General features: G+C 50.3%; 2 long non-coding RNA genes across 2 annotated transcripts in view; both read right to left on the bottom strand.

The window, feature by feature from the left end:
- Window positions 1-15,271, bottom strand: part of LOC113881754 — a 52,151-nt gene extending 36,880 nt beyond the window's left edge. Inside the window, exon 1 of the long non-coding RNA XR_003508143.1 lies at window positions 14,035-15,271. This is a non-coding gene — a long non-coding RNA (uncharacterized LOC113881754). The remainder of the gene's footprint in view (window positions 1-14,034) is intronic.
- Window positions 4,121-5,033, bottom strand: LOC113881753. The gene is made up of 2 exons (XR_003508141.1): window positions 4,477-5,033; window positions 4,121-4,374 (listed from the first exon to the last, which is right to left on the bottom strand). It is a non-coding gene; the product is annotated as an uncharacterized LOC113881753 (long non-coding RNA).
- Window positions 15,272-15,734: the final 463 nt, after the last annotated feature.

Raw genomic sequence — 15,734 nt, 5'->3', positions numbered from 1 at the left:
GCAGGCACGGCACCCAGAACCAATCAGCTTAGACATGTGTTTGCAGTATTACTTAGCCATCACGAAGAAGGACATAAAGCCATTTGCAGCAACACAGATGGATCCAGAGATGACCACACTAAGGGAACTAAGTCAGAAAAGCAAATGTTATACAATATCACTTATATGTGGGATCTAAAATACAATACAAACAAATACAATCTACGAACCAAAACAGACTCAGACCTAGGGAACAGCCTTGTATTTGCCAAAGGGGTGGGGGTGGGGAGCAAAGGACTGAGAATTTGGGATGTGCAGAGGTGAACTGCTACATACAGGAAGGATAAACAGCAAGGTCCTACTATACAGCAAAGGGAACTATACTCAACATCCTGTGATAAACCATAATGGAAAAGAAAATGAAAAAGAATATATTAATACATGTGTAACTGAGTCACTTTGCTGTATAGAAGAAATTAACACAACATTGTAAATAAACTATACTTTAATAACATTTTTTTTTAAAGCAAAAACCAAATTGAAGTAATGAAGACTATGTTGGGAATTTCCTGGCAGTCCAGTGGTTAGGGCTCAGTGCTTTCCCTGCCAGGGGCCTAGGTTCAATCCCTGGGGAACTAAGATCCTGCAAGCCACACTGCACAGCCAAAAAATAGAAAAATGTTCACAGATTAAGTGCTTTTGCCAGCGCTTAGGAGTTTACAAATGAGTACGGAAAGCTCTTGGTTTGAGAACAGGTCCCGACCATGTGCGTGGCGTGCAAAGTCCCCTTTCCGTGTAGACACGGTGTTTCCCTGGTTCTCTGCACGTGGGTCCGTCTGTGCGCATCCACCGTGGTCTTGCCAGTCCATCACGGCCCCAGTCCTCCAAGTCCAGACTGACTTCCGTGTCCAGGATCGGGACCGACCCCAGGAAGTGCGGTTTACGGACCATCAACGCAACCCACAGGTACTTTTCATCTTCCTTGACCTCATCCAACGCTGCCCACTCTGTCACCCACCTGTAGTCTCGTGGGTTGCTCCAGACACCACAGCCCTGCCCGACACTTCAGGCCCAGAAAATGCAATCTCTTATTCGCCTCATCTGGAAATCCTGGAGCTTCTGGGGATGTGCTTAGGATCCCAGTTCTTCTCAAATCCCCCAGAACGGGGGCCCAGCTTTGCAAGGTCTGGGGCTTCCCCTCTGAGGGCTGCCACGCCCCCGGGCAGCTCAGGCACCTGCTCTGAGTCATCCATCTCCCCCTGCCACCTTGACCTCGGCCGACTGGACCCCAAAGTGGCACCTAGAGACCGGCCTGAGATGGGCACTGTGATCCCAACTCCAGGCCCATCCTCAAACTAGACCTTTCCTGCTAAGGATTTTTGAATATAATGCACACAGATGGTCACAGGAGTTGGTCACAGGAAGCAGGGAGCTGGACAAGAAATGGCAGAAAAGGAGTCTCCAGGCAGCAGGGAGAAGAGCAAAGAAGCAGCAGGGCAAGAGGGAAGAGAGGAAGTTCCGCAGTGGCAGGTACCACCGTTTCTAGGGGGAGAAGAACTGGTTGCCAGGGAAACACTCAACCTTGAACATCCTTCCCATCCCTGAGAGGCCTGTGGCAGCATCGCCCACCTCCCCTCTTTCTCCGGGTGTCCCTCCACCAAACCCCATCACTTGCAGCAACTGACCTTGGTCTCCACTCTTCACCTTATGAAATAGCCCAGCTGACTCAGCCAGCAGCCTCCAGGGACTGCAGTCTGTCCGTGAGCCCTCGCATTCCACTGAGCCACATACCCAGGCCTGTCCTCAGAGCAGGCAGCCTGAGGCCCTCACCAGCCCCCAGGACCAGCTCAGGCCCCAGAGCAGGAAGACCTGAGCTCTGTGCTGTCCTCTGAGGCCAGTAGACAGGACCTGCCCTGCAGTCATTTCTCATCCATGAGCTGATGAAAGTGGCTCGGCGCTCAAAGGCCCACCAGACATCACTGCCTGGGGCCACCCTCTGCTCCTCTGCCTGCCCCTCTCTGACCTCCTTCCCCAACCTGTACAATCTCAGGACCATAAGACCTACGTCATGTACGCCAGATCATGTCTGATGCAAAACAAGCGGGTCGACATGAAACCCTCTGTCAACGTTAAGACCAACCAAAGCAGTGGGCTTCCCAGGTGGCTCAGTGGTAAAGAGTCCACCTTCCAATGCAGGAGTCGCAGGAGACCTGGGTGCAATCCCTGGTTTGTGAAGATCCCTTGGAGGAGGAAATGGCAATCCACCTCAGTACTCTTGCTTGGAAAGTCCCATGGACAGAAGAGCCTGGCAGGTTAGAGTCCATGGGGTCACAAAGAGTCAGAGCAGGCTCCGGCAGCAGTGGCACCCCAGGAGTGAGTTACAAATGCAGAGTCTTAGGCCCGCCCAGCCCTACTAACCAGAATCTGCGTTTCAGCAAGACCCACAGGGGATTCATCTGCAATCAGAGACTGAGAAGTGTGATTGAAAGAAATAGGAAAACGCGCCTTACTACCCTCAAGTCCCCACCAGCTTTCCCCTCCTCCTCCCCACCCCCAGGAGAGGCACTGCCCCTTTCTGAAGTCTAGAGCTGGTGTTCCTAACCAGCTGGCTCATCAGAACCCCTCGGGCCAAACTCCAGGCCAGTTAGGTTAGACTGTCTTGGGAAAGGCCCAGCGTCAGTGTATTTTTCATTCCGCAGGTGCCTCTGATGCAGACCCCGGGGAAGCACACCCTACCCGCCAGCTGCACTGCGGCTCCGTAACCTGAATTCTGTCGTCCCCTGGGGATTTTGCTCCCACACCACGTGCCCAGTCTCTCTCTCCAGAGTGGACCCTCGCTGCCCCTCTGCTCACTCCCTGCCTCCGCTTTATCCACTGAGCCACCTTCACATCTCCACCCCAGCTTGCTTTTCCCTTGGGCTCCCATCACTGTGCCCTGTTGCTCTCCCTTGACCAGAGTCCAATAAATATTCACGGATGTGACGTTTTAAGCTTGTGCTCCTGTGCTCAGTTGCTCAGTGATGTCCAATTCTTTGTGGCCCCATGGACTGTAGCCCACCCAGTTCCTCCGTCCGTGGGATTTTTCAGACAAGAATACTGGAGCAGGTTTCCATTTCCTTCTCCAGGAGATCTTCTCCACCCAGGGATCAGACCTTCATCTCCTATTTTCTCTCTTGCATTGGCAGGCAGATTCTTTACCACTGAGCTGCCTGGGGAGCACATTTTTAACCTTGCACGTGGACGGAGCCCTCTTCTGGAGGTGAACCTCCCCTTGATCGCGCCCTTTTCCCAGCAACCGCCCTGCTTCCCTCCGGAGCCAATGATAAGCCAGCCTCCACATCCTCGTTAGGGTACGCTGCCCTCGCTGAGCCAGCTCACCTCTGCCACTGCCTCTGCAGCCACACCCCAGCCTTCAGACCCTCGGCCAGGCCAGAGGACTCTGCAAAATGTGGTTCGTTGTTAACAGTTCACTGCTTGGGGTAAACAAGGGAGGATTCTTCAAGGGGCCTCCAGTTTCCAGGGAACAATAGGTCAAGCAGGAGCCCAAAGAAAGAAGACAGGGTAGTTTGGGTCCCATCTGGGGAACGCCTGCCCTGGACTGAGCCTCTGAAGACAGCTTTTTCCTCTCGTGGAAGTGAGCTGGGAGGGAGTTCCGCCTGGACCCGAAGCAGGAGCCAGACGAGACCGGGAGAACACACACGGGCAGACCTCGCAGACTCCGCAGGCTGGGTTCCAGACCACACGATAAAGCGGGTGTCCCGAAAGGGCAAGTCACACGCGAGCTTTGGTTTCCCAGGCGTATGAGTTATGTCTGCACTCCACTTGTAGTATATAAAGTGCACAAGAGCATGATGTCTAGAAAACCAGTGTACATACTTTAATTTACAATACTTTATTCCCTGGTGGTCCAGTGATTAAGTCCTCACCTTTCAGTGCAAGGGGTACGGGTTCGATCCCTGGTTAGGAGGCTAAGATCCCACATACCTCGCAGCCAAACAATCAAAACATAAAGCAGAAGCAACATTGTTACAAACTCAATAAAGACTTAAAAAAATACTTTAATGCTAAAAGAAAGCTAACCATCATCTGACATCACAGGGTTGACACAAACCTTCAATTAAAAAAAAATAATCACAGGATCTGCAAAGTGAAATAAAGTAAGCCTTTATTTCTTAAGGATAGAAGCCCCATGGCTCCATCCCGTAGCTGAACAAAGGAATCAGAAGCTCATTGGTCTGGGAGTCAGTGAGGGACACTGCGAGGGCTCTGTGACAGTCTCCTCCCTGCCACGTACGCCCATTGCCTGCAGGAACTGCCGGTCTGGAAGATAAGCCATTGCTCACGACCTAACCTTCAGTCACTTTACTCACCTAGGACGTCATCAGTGCCGCCTCCCTGCAAGGAGAGAGGAGCACAAAAGGTCACTAGAGAAACACACAAGGTCGTGACACAGCCCCTGACCCGAGGACCCCCAAAGTCTACAGGGGAAGAACAGACCACAAACAGATTACACGGCGATTGCTGTTGTTCAGCTGCTACGTCGCGTCCAACTCTTTGCGACCTCATGGACTGCAGCTTGCCAGGTCCCTCTGTTCTCCACTGTCTCCTGGAGCTGGCTCAAATTCATGTCCATTGAGTCAGTGATGCCATCTAACCATCATGCGCTCTAACCTACAAAGTGCAGCCAGTGGTTTAACATAAAAAGGTAAGCAAGTAACCAACCTCTGGGACACAGGGGAGGGACCTACCCGGCGGCCAGGAGATAAAGTGAGGTTTTTGATCCTGAGGCCACCAAAGCCCCAAGGACGAAAGCAGGGACTCACAAGGACTGCTGATCCTTTTCATCTTTTTTTTTTTTTCTTTTCACTCCCCATACATTAATTTACTGCAATGAGGAAATCAAAGACTACTGTTTTAAGGTTTTTGTCAAAACTCTGAAATGGTTGTACCGTTCCCACCTGTGACTATGAGAACGTCCTCTTCTGCAGACCGCCTCCTCCTGCTCTGACTCCTCCTCCTCCTGCTCTGACTCCTCCTCCTCCTGCTCTGACTCCGCCTCCTGCTCTGACTCCTCCTCCTGCTCTGACTCCTCCTCCTCCTGCTCTGACTCCGCCTCCTGCTCCTCCTCCTCCTCCTCCTGCTCTGACTCCGCCTCCTCCTGCTCTAACTCCGCCTCCTCCTGCTCTAACTCCGCCTCCTCCTGCTCTGACTCCGCCTCCTCCTGCTCTGACTCCTCCTCCTCCTGCTCTGACTCCGCCTCCTGCTCTGACTCCTCCTCCTCCTGCTCTGACTCCTCCTCCTCCTGCTCTGACTCCGCCTCCTGCTCTGATTCCTCCTCCTCCTGCTCTGACTCCGCCTCCTCCTGCTCTGACTCCGCCTCCTCCTGCTCTGACTCCTCCTCCTCTGACTCCGCCTCCTGCTCTGACTCCGCCTCCTGCTCTGACTCCGCCTCCTCCTGCTTTGACTCCTCCTCCTCCTCTGACTCCGCCTCCTGCTCTGACTCCGCCTCCTCCTCCTCCTCCTCATCCTCCTCCTCCTCTGACTCCTCCGTGAACCTTTTCCTAGTTGCTGCATAGGAAATGGACAGCTCACCTTCTTACACTACAGGGTAGGTCGCCAGCTGTGACCGAGAATCCAGTTTCCTACAGAGACATGTTAAATGTGGCTAGGCTGCCTCACCCAGGCAGCTGAAACCCAGAGCAGAGGCAGGGTGTGGATGGTACTTTCCCAGATTCAGGGCTCTGGGAGGTATGTGGTGCTTCTGGAAACAGCACATCTCACCTGAGAGACCAGAACCCCGTCAAATTCCTCCTCTGCCAACACTGCACTGGGACCCTGGGAAGCTTAGCTCACTTTCTGAGATTCTGCCTCCTTGGCGTCACAAGTTGGGGTTTCCAGGATATAGATGCTGAGATGGAGTTTGGCTTGTGGAGCGTTTATTAGGCTCCCCAGGTGGTGCAGTGGTAAAGAATCCATCTGCTGATGCACTCGACTCGGGTTCCATCCCTGGGTTGGGAAGGTCCCCTGGAGAAGGAAATGGCAACCCACTCCAGTACTCTTGCCTGGGAAATCCCACGGACAGAGGAGCCTGGTGGGCTACAGTCCGTGGGGTCACCAAGAGTAGGACACGACTGAGCACGCATGCTGAACCCTGATACCTGCAGAGAATGGGGTGGAGCAGTCAAGTTCGGGCAGAAAGAGAAGCTGAACTTGGACAAAGGCTGAGCTGGTCCCATGGGGATTTGGGGAGCATCTGTTGGTCCATCAGGGCTGTGGCTTGGTGGCCAGGCTTTTGTCCTCCTGCTGGGATCCACCCGTGTACACGGCCCAGGGTACACGTGACTCTGAACAAGAAGCTGATGGCTGCAGGCTCTGCTGACTGCATTCCTCACGGCAGGAGCTACAAGCCTTTCCTTGGAGGCCCTGGGCAGGGCACCTCCATGCCCACCAGTCTCGTTTGTAGGAGGATGATAATGGTAGGACCTACCCTATGCTGTAGTGATATTGAAATAAGCCCCGCATTCAGCACACAGCACACCTGGGACAGAGTGGTACCTGGTACCCAAGGACACACGTGCTGTGATTGGCAGTGGCATCACAAGCAGAGTAAGATGGGGGAAAGTGGTTCCCTTTCTTTAACTCATCCAGCACATACGAAAGGACCACATCACATGTCAGGCGCTGCTCTGTGACCAGAAGTGCTGGTCTAAGCTTCCATGCGGTTAACAGGTGGCCAGGGCTGCCCTCATCAAGAAGAGGACATTTGAGCCAAGACTCGAAGGAGGCGAGAGGTAGGTGGGGGAGCTATGCGTGCCCTTTGGAGAGAGCGTGCCTAGTGTTCAAGACCAGGGGGCAGAAACAGCATGAGCAAGAGGAAGGCAGAGCTGAGGTCAGGGAGGTGATGAGACCACTTCTGGGTGGGGTTTTGTGCCGAACAAAATCATTCAGATGAAGTCAGATCTCACTGCCAACTCAGAGGTTCAGAAATGCAGGTGACACAGCCCAGTGATAAACAACACCCTGGGCTTTAATCAGCAAAACGTAGACTGTGGGAAACTCCATGGGGAAAATGACCTGGTTTCTTCAAAAACAAGCAAAAATTGAAAAATGGCAAGGAAGAAAAGGAAAAGGGGAGCTATAGATTAAACGCCAACACTTTGGCCTCCTGATGAGAAGAGCCAACTCTTTGGAAAAGGCCCTGATGCTGGGAAAGATTGAGGGCAGGAGGAGAAGGTGGTGACAGAAGATGAAGATGGGTGGATGGCATCACCGACTCAGTGGACACGAGTTTGAATAAACTCTGACAGATAGTGAAGGACAGGGAAGTGTGGCGTGCTGCAGCCCATGAGGTTTCAGAGAGTCAGACATGACTTAACAACTGCACAACAACAAATAGATTGAAGAAGACAGGCATGTAAGTCAACCCTGCAATATAAACCTTATTTGGATCCCAGTTCAAGCAACCAAACTGTCTTGTCATCAGCATCATCAAAAGCCCCATCTTATGACTGAGAAATGTCAGTGCTGAGCAGAAAAGTACTGATAATAAGGAATTACCCTGGAATCCAACCAGTCCACCCTAAAGGAGATCAGTCCTGGGTATTCGTTGGAAGGACTGATGTTGAAGCTGAAACTCCAATACTTTGGCCACCTGACGTGAAGAGCTGACTCATTTCAAAAGACCCTGATGCTGGGAAAGATTGAGGGCAGGAGGGGAAGGTGACGACAGAGGATGAGATGGTTGGATGGCATCACTGAGTCAATGGACATGTTGGTGATGGACACGGAGGCCTGGCATGCTGCAGTCCATGGGGTCGCAAAGACTCAGACACGACTGAGTGATGGAACTGAACTGAACTGAACCCTGGAATGATTCAAGTGGCCACATGATCTAGGAAAGGGGGATGATGCATCTGGAATCTGCTGTGAGTTCAGGGCGGCCTCCATTCCCAGAGCTGCAGACAAGTATTCAGATAATAACTCTGCTTCACTTTCCCAAATTCCTGTCTGAGGTGAGCAAGGAGCCGCAGCCGCAGGCTACTCTGGTCAGTATGGCCAGCAGGCCCGGGAACATTCCTCATCTGGGCCATCTCGCCTCCCTTCCTTGTTTTGCGTGAGAATCGAGAACTCATCAGCTCAGCCTCCGGCCGTGTACGGGGCATGAGACGTGGTCATCGCTCCCTGCCATCCTTTCCCGGCTCTGAGGAAACGCTTTGTCGTCTGCTCAGGTCTGGGATGGGGAAGTCCCAGCTTGGCTTCTAACTAGACCTGAAGACTGACTCTTCTCCTGACCCCTTTATGCTTTTCCTTTCTTTGAAAGAAGGTTCACTCATTGTCTCCCCTGCAAGCCGAATGCTCTGTGTGTTGGAAGGCGTGCCCTAGATTACAGGCCAGATTTTCTTAAACGTAGTAGGAAGGAAGGCAGTCTCTGAATTAGATGGTTTCCACTGGGCGTCCCCGATGGCTCAAGTGGTAGAGAAACCACCTGCAATGCAGGAGATGCAGGAGATGCAGGTTCGATCCCTGGGTCAGGAAAATCCTGGAGAAGGAAATGGCAACCCACTCCAGTATTCTTGCCTGGAGAATTCCATGGGCAGAGGAGCAGGCTACAGTCCATGGGGTTGCAAAGAGTCAGACACAACTGAGGAACTGAGCGCGCACGCGCAGACACACACACACACACACACACACACACACACACACTGAACTTGCAATGCTCTTCCATTTGAAGCCAAGTTTGGATTTTAAGAGAATACAAAAATGTACAAAATGTTACCTTTTTTTGAATTTTGTAACATATGCTTTTTCCTTTTTAAATTAATTTTATTTTACTTTGTGTTATTTAAACCTAAATTCAAGCTGATAGAAAAGTATAATAATGTGAATGATCATTATTATTCCTGGAGCTTACCATCAGTGAGAGCTTGCAGTCTCAGAAGATGCAGGAATATCACTCTGCTTTCTTTAAATCCTTAAGGTGGTTAATCTGGAACTATATTTATATTTAACCTAAATTATACCTACAACTGCGCTGCTGTTGAACAGGTAGCCACAAATGGCTAGCGGCTATTGAGTATTTGAAATACAGATGGTCAAAACTGAGATGCGCAGTAACTGTGAAAGGCACACTGAGTCTCCAACATTTTGCAAGAAAAAAATGTAAATTGCTTCAATAATTTTAAACGTATTACATGTTAAAATGACAATGTTTTATGTATATTTGGTTAAATAAAATGTCATTAAATTTTTAAAAATGCAATAGATAACCGATACTGGATAAACTCTAATTTTCATCCATCAGAGGGAAAAAAGAGAGAGACTATAGAAATTTAGCTCCAATTCCAATTATGCTGCCTTAAGACATTTACAGAAGAACAGGAATTGGCGAGAATGTGCTTCATCCAAAAGCTCATTAAAGGCACTTAGTTTCCCTTTAGGAATCTGCTGGTTGGACCTCAGGGTTTAAAAAGTGAGTTTATTTTGCTCAGCCACGAACTGTAATTTGCATTTGGCATTAGCCTGTTAGAATGAGTAACTTCCCGCTTTCTTGCACCAAGCACATGGCTCACATTTTAACATGAAAGTTCTTTTCTCCACCGTCCATACCATTCTTCAAAATGGTAGAGAGAAATGGGAAGGAAATCAGGCATGGAAAAAAGAAAAACCCCGTGAAAAGACTGTCTCCGTGTCCAGAGTGGAGAGTTCCTTTTCATGCCTGCAAAACGAACATGGGAGCCAGCCCAAGAAATAGAACATCCTGAACAATTAGAAAATGCTGCATGCCTCTCCCCTCCAGGTAACGCCCATCTGAACCTCAGTATTTCTTGGGGTCAAAAAAAAAAGCCCAAGTGGAAGAGAGAAAATCCAGGTCAGCTGCAGCAGAAGAAAGCCTGGCCGGAAAACAAGTCCATCGGGACAGAGGGAGTTATTCAATCTGCAAGTCTGAACAAGACCCGAGTTCTTCAAAAGGGGGTGCAGCCTGCTGGAGACAGCAGTGGGGTGCCCTGGGGAATCTCAATCACCTTTTCTGAAAGGACAGCAAGGGATCCAAAGAGTTTCTGAGACGATGCACACTTCTCACACAAAACACAAACTTCTCGCTGCAAATCCACAGCTTTTCCAAGTGTATCAAAAATTAATTGGAAAAGTTGTACCTGGCCCCTTCTCTTTCTTTTGGGGATGTTTTATTAACCTGAAGTTTCTGAACATACTAGCCTCTGAATAAATAAAATAGGAGAAAGTGTATATAAAAGCAAGGAGAAAGTATTTTTACAGAAATAAACCAGATACAGATTCTGGGCTGCATACTTAACTGTTAAGGACACCCAGACACACAGAAGAAGTGGTGACCATTGCCACATCAGCGAAACTAAACGCCTCTAACAGCCCATGCCCTGGACTCCTGATGTTGTCCAGAAAGAGTCCAGTGTTTTCACAATCGCCGTCTCATTTCTATACACAACATCCCCTGACCTTCCATTTTGTAACTATAGAAAAGTTGGGTGCTGAAAGACTAACTGATTTGCCCCAGGTCACAGGTCATTGGCCAGGACCTGCACACCGGGCGAGCAGACAGAGCTCACGGGAAGGCAGCTACGCCTCACTGGGCACAAAAATCATATTTTGGTGTTTCAGCAACCATTTTGGACACGATCTTTCACCCCCAAACCACATTATAATAGAGCTGTCACTTCTCTTCCAAGAAGGCTCTTTGAAGGTGCAGAGTTCAACAAGCTCTTCCTTCACCCAAACAGGTTTGCCCAGCCCTCCCCGTCCAACAGGTGGGAGGAAGTGGAGGCTGGGAACCAGGACCTTCAAACACAGCCAACTCAAAACAGAGTCCAGCCAGCACCGCCGCAAGTTTCCCCACCCCGGGTATTTGACTGACTGCCACTGGGTACGTAAGGCGGGACCTTTGTGCTTGGTGTAAATGGCAACAAGCCAGTGAGGCCCCTAAGACGCGTCCTCCACATGCCGTAACACTGGCCCCTCGCTACAGGGCCCTTCGGGATCGCACCCCAGTTCTCAGCCCCAGCTGTCCTGAGCTGATGCTAGTCAGGGAGTGTGCCTCCCACCTCTGGGCCTGAGCAGACACACACTCCTGCTTATCCAGCGCACTCATCCTCCATGTTATCTGCTGCTTCTTCCAGGAAGCCTTCCCGGCCTCCCTAGACCACACATTTCCATAGTGCCCTGTCTCACTCCTAGTATGGACTGTACGACAGCACCTTACACGGTAGTGTGGGGTGAAAGTGCTAGTCACTTAGTCATATCTGACTCTTTGTGACCCTATGAGGCTCCCTGTCCATGGAATTCTCCAGTCAAGAATACTGGAGTGGGTAGCCATTCCCTTCTCCAGGGGATCTTCTCGACTCCCAGGATCAAACCTGGGTCTCCCCCATTGCAGGCGGAGTCTTTACAGTCTGAGCCATCAGGGAGACTGTTGATTTGTCTGTATCCCTGACCTAGGCCGTGCGCTCCGTGGGAGCAGGGGCCGGGTCTGCCTGGTTTTTATACCCCAGCACCTACTGCAGTGCCTGCTTGTGGATAAATCATTGATTGAATACTTGCAATCAACAAGCAGGCATGGCTTACTGTTAGGGCAGGCTTGCTACTAGATTCTGAGGATGAAGAGATGAAGAAGTTATATCTTCTGTCTTCAGGTCAATTATAATCTTTTAATCTGTGATGCTTGTTATCTTTATTTTACAAAAACACAACTACCAGACTTCACTGGCGGTCCAGTGGCCAAGACTCTGTCCTCCCAAAGCAGGGGGCCGGGTTCCATCCCCGGTCAGAAAACTAGATCCCACATGCCGCAACCTGATATGGTGCAGCCAAACAAATAAAGGAAAAGGTCAGTTTTCATTCCAATCCCAAAGAAAGGCAATGCCAAAGAATGCTCAAACTACCGCACAATTGCACTCTTCTCACACGCTAGTAAAGTAATGCTCAAAATTCTCCAAGCCAGGCTTCAGCAATATGTGAACCATGAACTTCCTGATGTTCAAGCTGGTTTTAGAAAAATACAGAGGAACCAGAGATCAAATTGCCAACATCTGCTGGATCATAGAAAAAGCAAGAGAGTTCCAGAAAAACATCTATTTCTGCTTTATTGACTATGCCAAAGCCTTTGACTGTGTGGATCACAATAAACTGTGGATAATTCTGAAAGAGATGGGAATACCAGACCACCTGATCTGCCTCTTAAGAAATTTGTATACAGGTCAGGAAGCAACAGTTAGAACTGGACAGGGAACAACAGACTGGTTCCAAATAGGAAAAGGAGTACGTCAAGGCTGTATATTTTCATCCTGTTTATTTAACTTATATGCAGAATACATCATGAGAAACGCTGGACTGGAAGAAACACAAGCTGGAATCAAGATTGCCGGGAGAAATCTCAATAACCTCAGATATGCAGATGACACCACCCTTATGGCAGAAAGTGAAGAGGAACTCAAAAGCCTCTTGATGAAAGTGAAAGTGGAGAGTGAAAAAGTTGGCTTAAAGCTCAACATTCAGAAAACGAAGATCATGGCATCCGGTCCCACCACTTCATGGGAAATAGATGGGGAAACAGTGGAAACAGTGTCAGACTTTATTTTTCTGGGCTCCAAAATCACTGCAGATGGTGACTGCAGCCATGAAATTAAAAGACGCTTACTTCTTGGAAGGAAAGTTATGACCAACCTAGATAGCATATTCAAAAGCAGAGACATTACTTTGCCAACAAAGGTCCGTCTAGTCAAGGCTACGGTTTTTCCTGTGGTCATGTATGGATGTGAGAGTTGGACTGTGAAGAAGGCTGAACGCCAAAGAATTGATGCTTTTGAACTGTGGTGTTGGAGAAGACTCTTGAGAGGCCCTTGGACTGCAAGGAGATCCAACCAGTCCATTCTGAAGGAGATCAGCCCTGGGATTTCTTTGGAAGGAATGATGCTAAAGCTGAAACTCCAGTACTTTGGCCACCTCATGCGAAGAGTTGACTCATTGGAAGAGACTCTGATGCTGGGAGGGATTGGGGGCAGGAAGAGAAGGGGACGACAGAGGATGAGATGGCTGGATGGCATCACTGACTTGATGGACATGAGTCTCAGTGAACTCCGGGAGTTGGTGATGGACAGGGAGGCCTGGTGTGCTGTGATTCATGGGGTCGCAAAGAGTCGGACACAACTGAGCAACTGATCTGATCTGATCTGATATATATATATATATCTATAAAAAACACACAGAAGAAGGAAATGGCAACCCACTCCAGTATTCTTGCCAGAAGAACCCCATGGACAGAGGAGCTGAGCAGGCTACAATCCATGGGGTTACAAACAGTCGGACATGACTTAATTAAACAACAACAGCAACAATTATACAGCACAGGGAACTATATTCACTAGTCTGTGATAAACCGTAAGAGAAAAGAATAATATATGTATATATGTATGTATCTGAATCGCTTGGCTGTACAGCAGAAATTAACGCATATAAATCAACTGTATTTCAATAACTTTAAAAAAGAAAACCACACATACACACACCACTGCCCAATGGGTAACTGAGGAGACTGGACCCAGGGAGCCCTGGAGCTGGTTACAACCCGAACGAGGACCTCCTTCCCTTTGGTATCAGGGATGTTCCTGAAATGGTTAGACCCAGATCGGCTTTAAACGGCTGCTTCGTGAGAACTAACAAATAGATGGGAATATTCTAGGCCACAAAGTAGCACCATGCCTTGAGGCCAGCTAGATGGCCAGCTCCGCAGAACAATGAGATTCCAAATGCTCATCTGAATAGGGAGGAAAGTGGAGTGAGAGAGAGATGAGAGGAACACTCTGTTTTTCTTTCTTTGCCGCTGTCCGTTCCAAAAAGGCTGTAACATACAGCAAATAACATACAGCCTCCACCCCTGCCACTTAAGCCATCAGAAAAGTGAACAGCCCTAACATCCTTGATCCTTCCTAACTGGTTTTCTAAACTTCCCCCCACCCACCCCCTTATCCTGAGACCCTACTCAGTCGCTCTCAAAGTATGGTCCAGGGGCCAGGATCAACGCATCACCTGAGATCTTGTGAGAAAGGCGAATCATCTGGGCCCTCCCTGGACACACTGGACCGGAAGCGCTGGGGGGGGTTGCCAGGCCATCTGTGTTCTAAATGCCCCCCCGCCGCCGCGTGAGTGTGATGGGGTCTCACATTTGAGAGCCACTGCCTGGCTCTCTGTCTCCAGGGCGCTGGCTGCTCGCAGATTCTCTTGTTTGTTGATTTGGATGCCTAATCTATGTCTTGTCCTCTCTCCCTGGAGTGGACACGGCGGGACGACTGGGAACTTGCCAGTCTTGCTTGGAGCTGTGCATCTTCCGAGGCTGAGAACAGGCTGTCACGTCACGGAGCTCGGTAAATATTTGTTGAGCAAACAAACAAACCTTCCTCTTTCTGCTTGTTTTTCCCCCAATTTCCCGGGAACTGGCCATGAACAATCCCAGAAGGAGTCAAGCCACCCTTGTGAGTCATGTGGGCCAAGTCTGCTTATCTGTCGGCTGGCGATAAGCCTCCAAGGACAAGAACTGCGACCCCATCTGGCCCCCTTCAGCCTTTCCCCCAAATCTCCAGAACTCGCTCACGGCCATCAGAATTCACTTTTCCAAACGGCAGAGTCGAGACATCGCGGGCCCAGCGATGGGGTGCGGGCTGGCAAAGGAAAGGCCTTCTACAGGGGAATCGACCCTCTGCAGCGCTGGCAACACTGGTGGTGGGTGAGAGCCGCCCGGCACAGCACCCCCGGGTGGCCCCCGCCCTGTGTGCACACGGCCACCCTCCCCTCCCACCCATCTAGGGAAGGGAAGCCAGCCACTCACTACCGGGCATAAAACCCACCTCCAGCTTTCACGGCAGAATTGTTGAGAAGGTCCCCTGTTAGGTCAAAGTGGCCAGAAGGCCAGACCTTGGAGAAAGAGGCAAGGAAACAGCCTCATGGAAGGAAGGTACCAGCTGCCCCCTACTCGTGGGGCACTGCTGTACATGCAGTGAAGTGGGTTTTCCTTGTCTGAGGCTCAGAGAAGAGCCCTCACAAGGCCTCTGAGCCATCAGCCATGGACCTTGACTTCTCACCCAGCTCTGGCCCGAAGCCCTTCCTTCTTTTTAAACTAGCTCTTTTGTACTGGGGTATAGCCCGTTAACAACGTTAAGATAGCTTCAGGTGAACCGCAAAGGGAGTCAGCCAAGTGCCGTGCTGTGCTCGGTCGCTCAGTCGTGTCCGACTCTTCTGCAACCCCCTGGACTGTGGCCCACCAGGCTCCTCTGTCCATGGGATTTCCCAGGCAAGAAGACTGCAGTGGGTTGCCCTTTCCTTCTCCAGGTAATCTTCCCGACCCAGGGATCAAACCCGAGTCTCCTGCTTTTTCTCTACCTCTGGGCCTCCAGGAAGTCATTCATGTACATGTATCCATTCTCCCCTAAAAGCCCCCTCCCATCCAGGCTGCCACATAACAGAGCAGAGTCCCCTGTGCCAAGCCTTTCTGGAAATTCACAAACGCACTGTGGGTCTTAGGCCCCTCCCCAGCATGGGTCAGGCCAATGGCAGCGTTTCAAGCAGGGAAGGATAAAATGAATCTCAGGAGAGGGAAGCTGAGCGAGCTGAAGGGCCAGGTTAAGAGGAATCTGGGCTCCTGGCTTCCCCAGCCTCCTGCCCTGGGTCGCCACGCCCCACTTCCTGGGTTTGCCTGGGGCCCACCTGGATGGTTAATATTAACCCAGGGGGAT

The sequence above is a fragment of the Bos indicus x Bos taurus genome, chromosome 23 (assembly GCF_003369695.1).
Source record: "Bos indicus x Bos taurus breed Angus x Brahman F1 hybrid chromosome 23, Bos_hybrid_MaternalHap_v2.0, whole genome shotgun sequence".
NCBI classification, from domain to species: Eukaryota; Metazoa; Chordata; class Mammalia; order Artiodactyla; family Bovidae; genus Bos; species Bos indicus x Bos taurus.
This window is presented reverse-complemented; position numbering and strand designations above follow the sequence as displayed.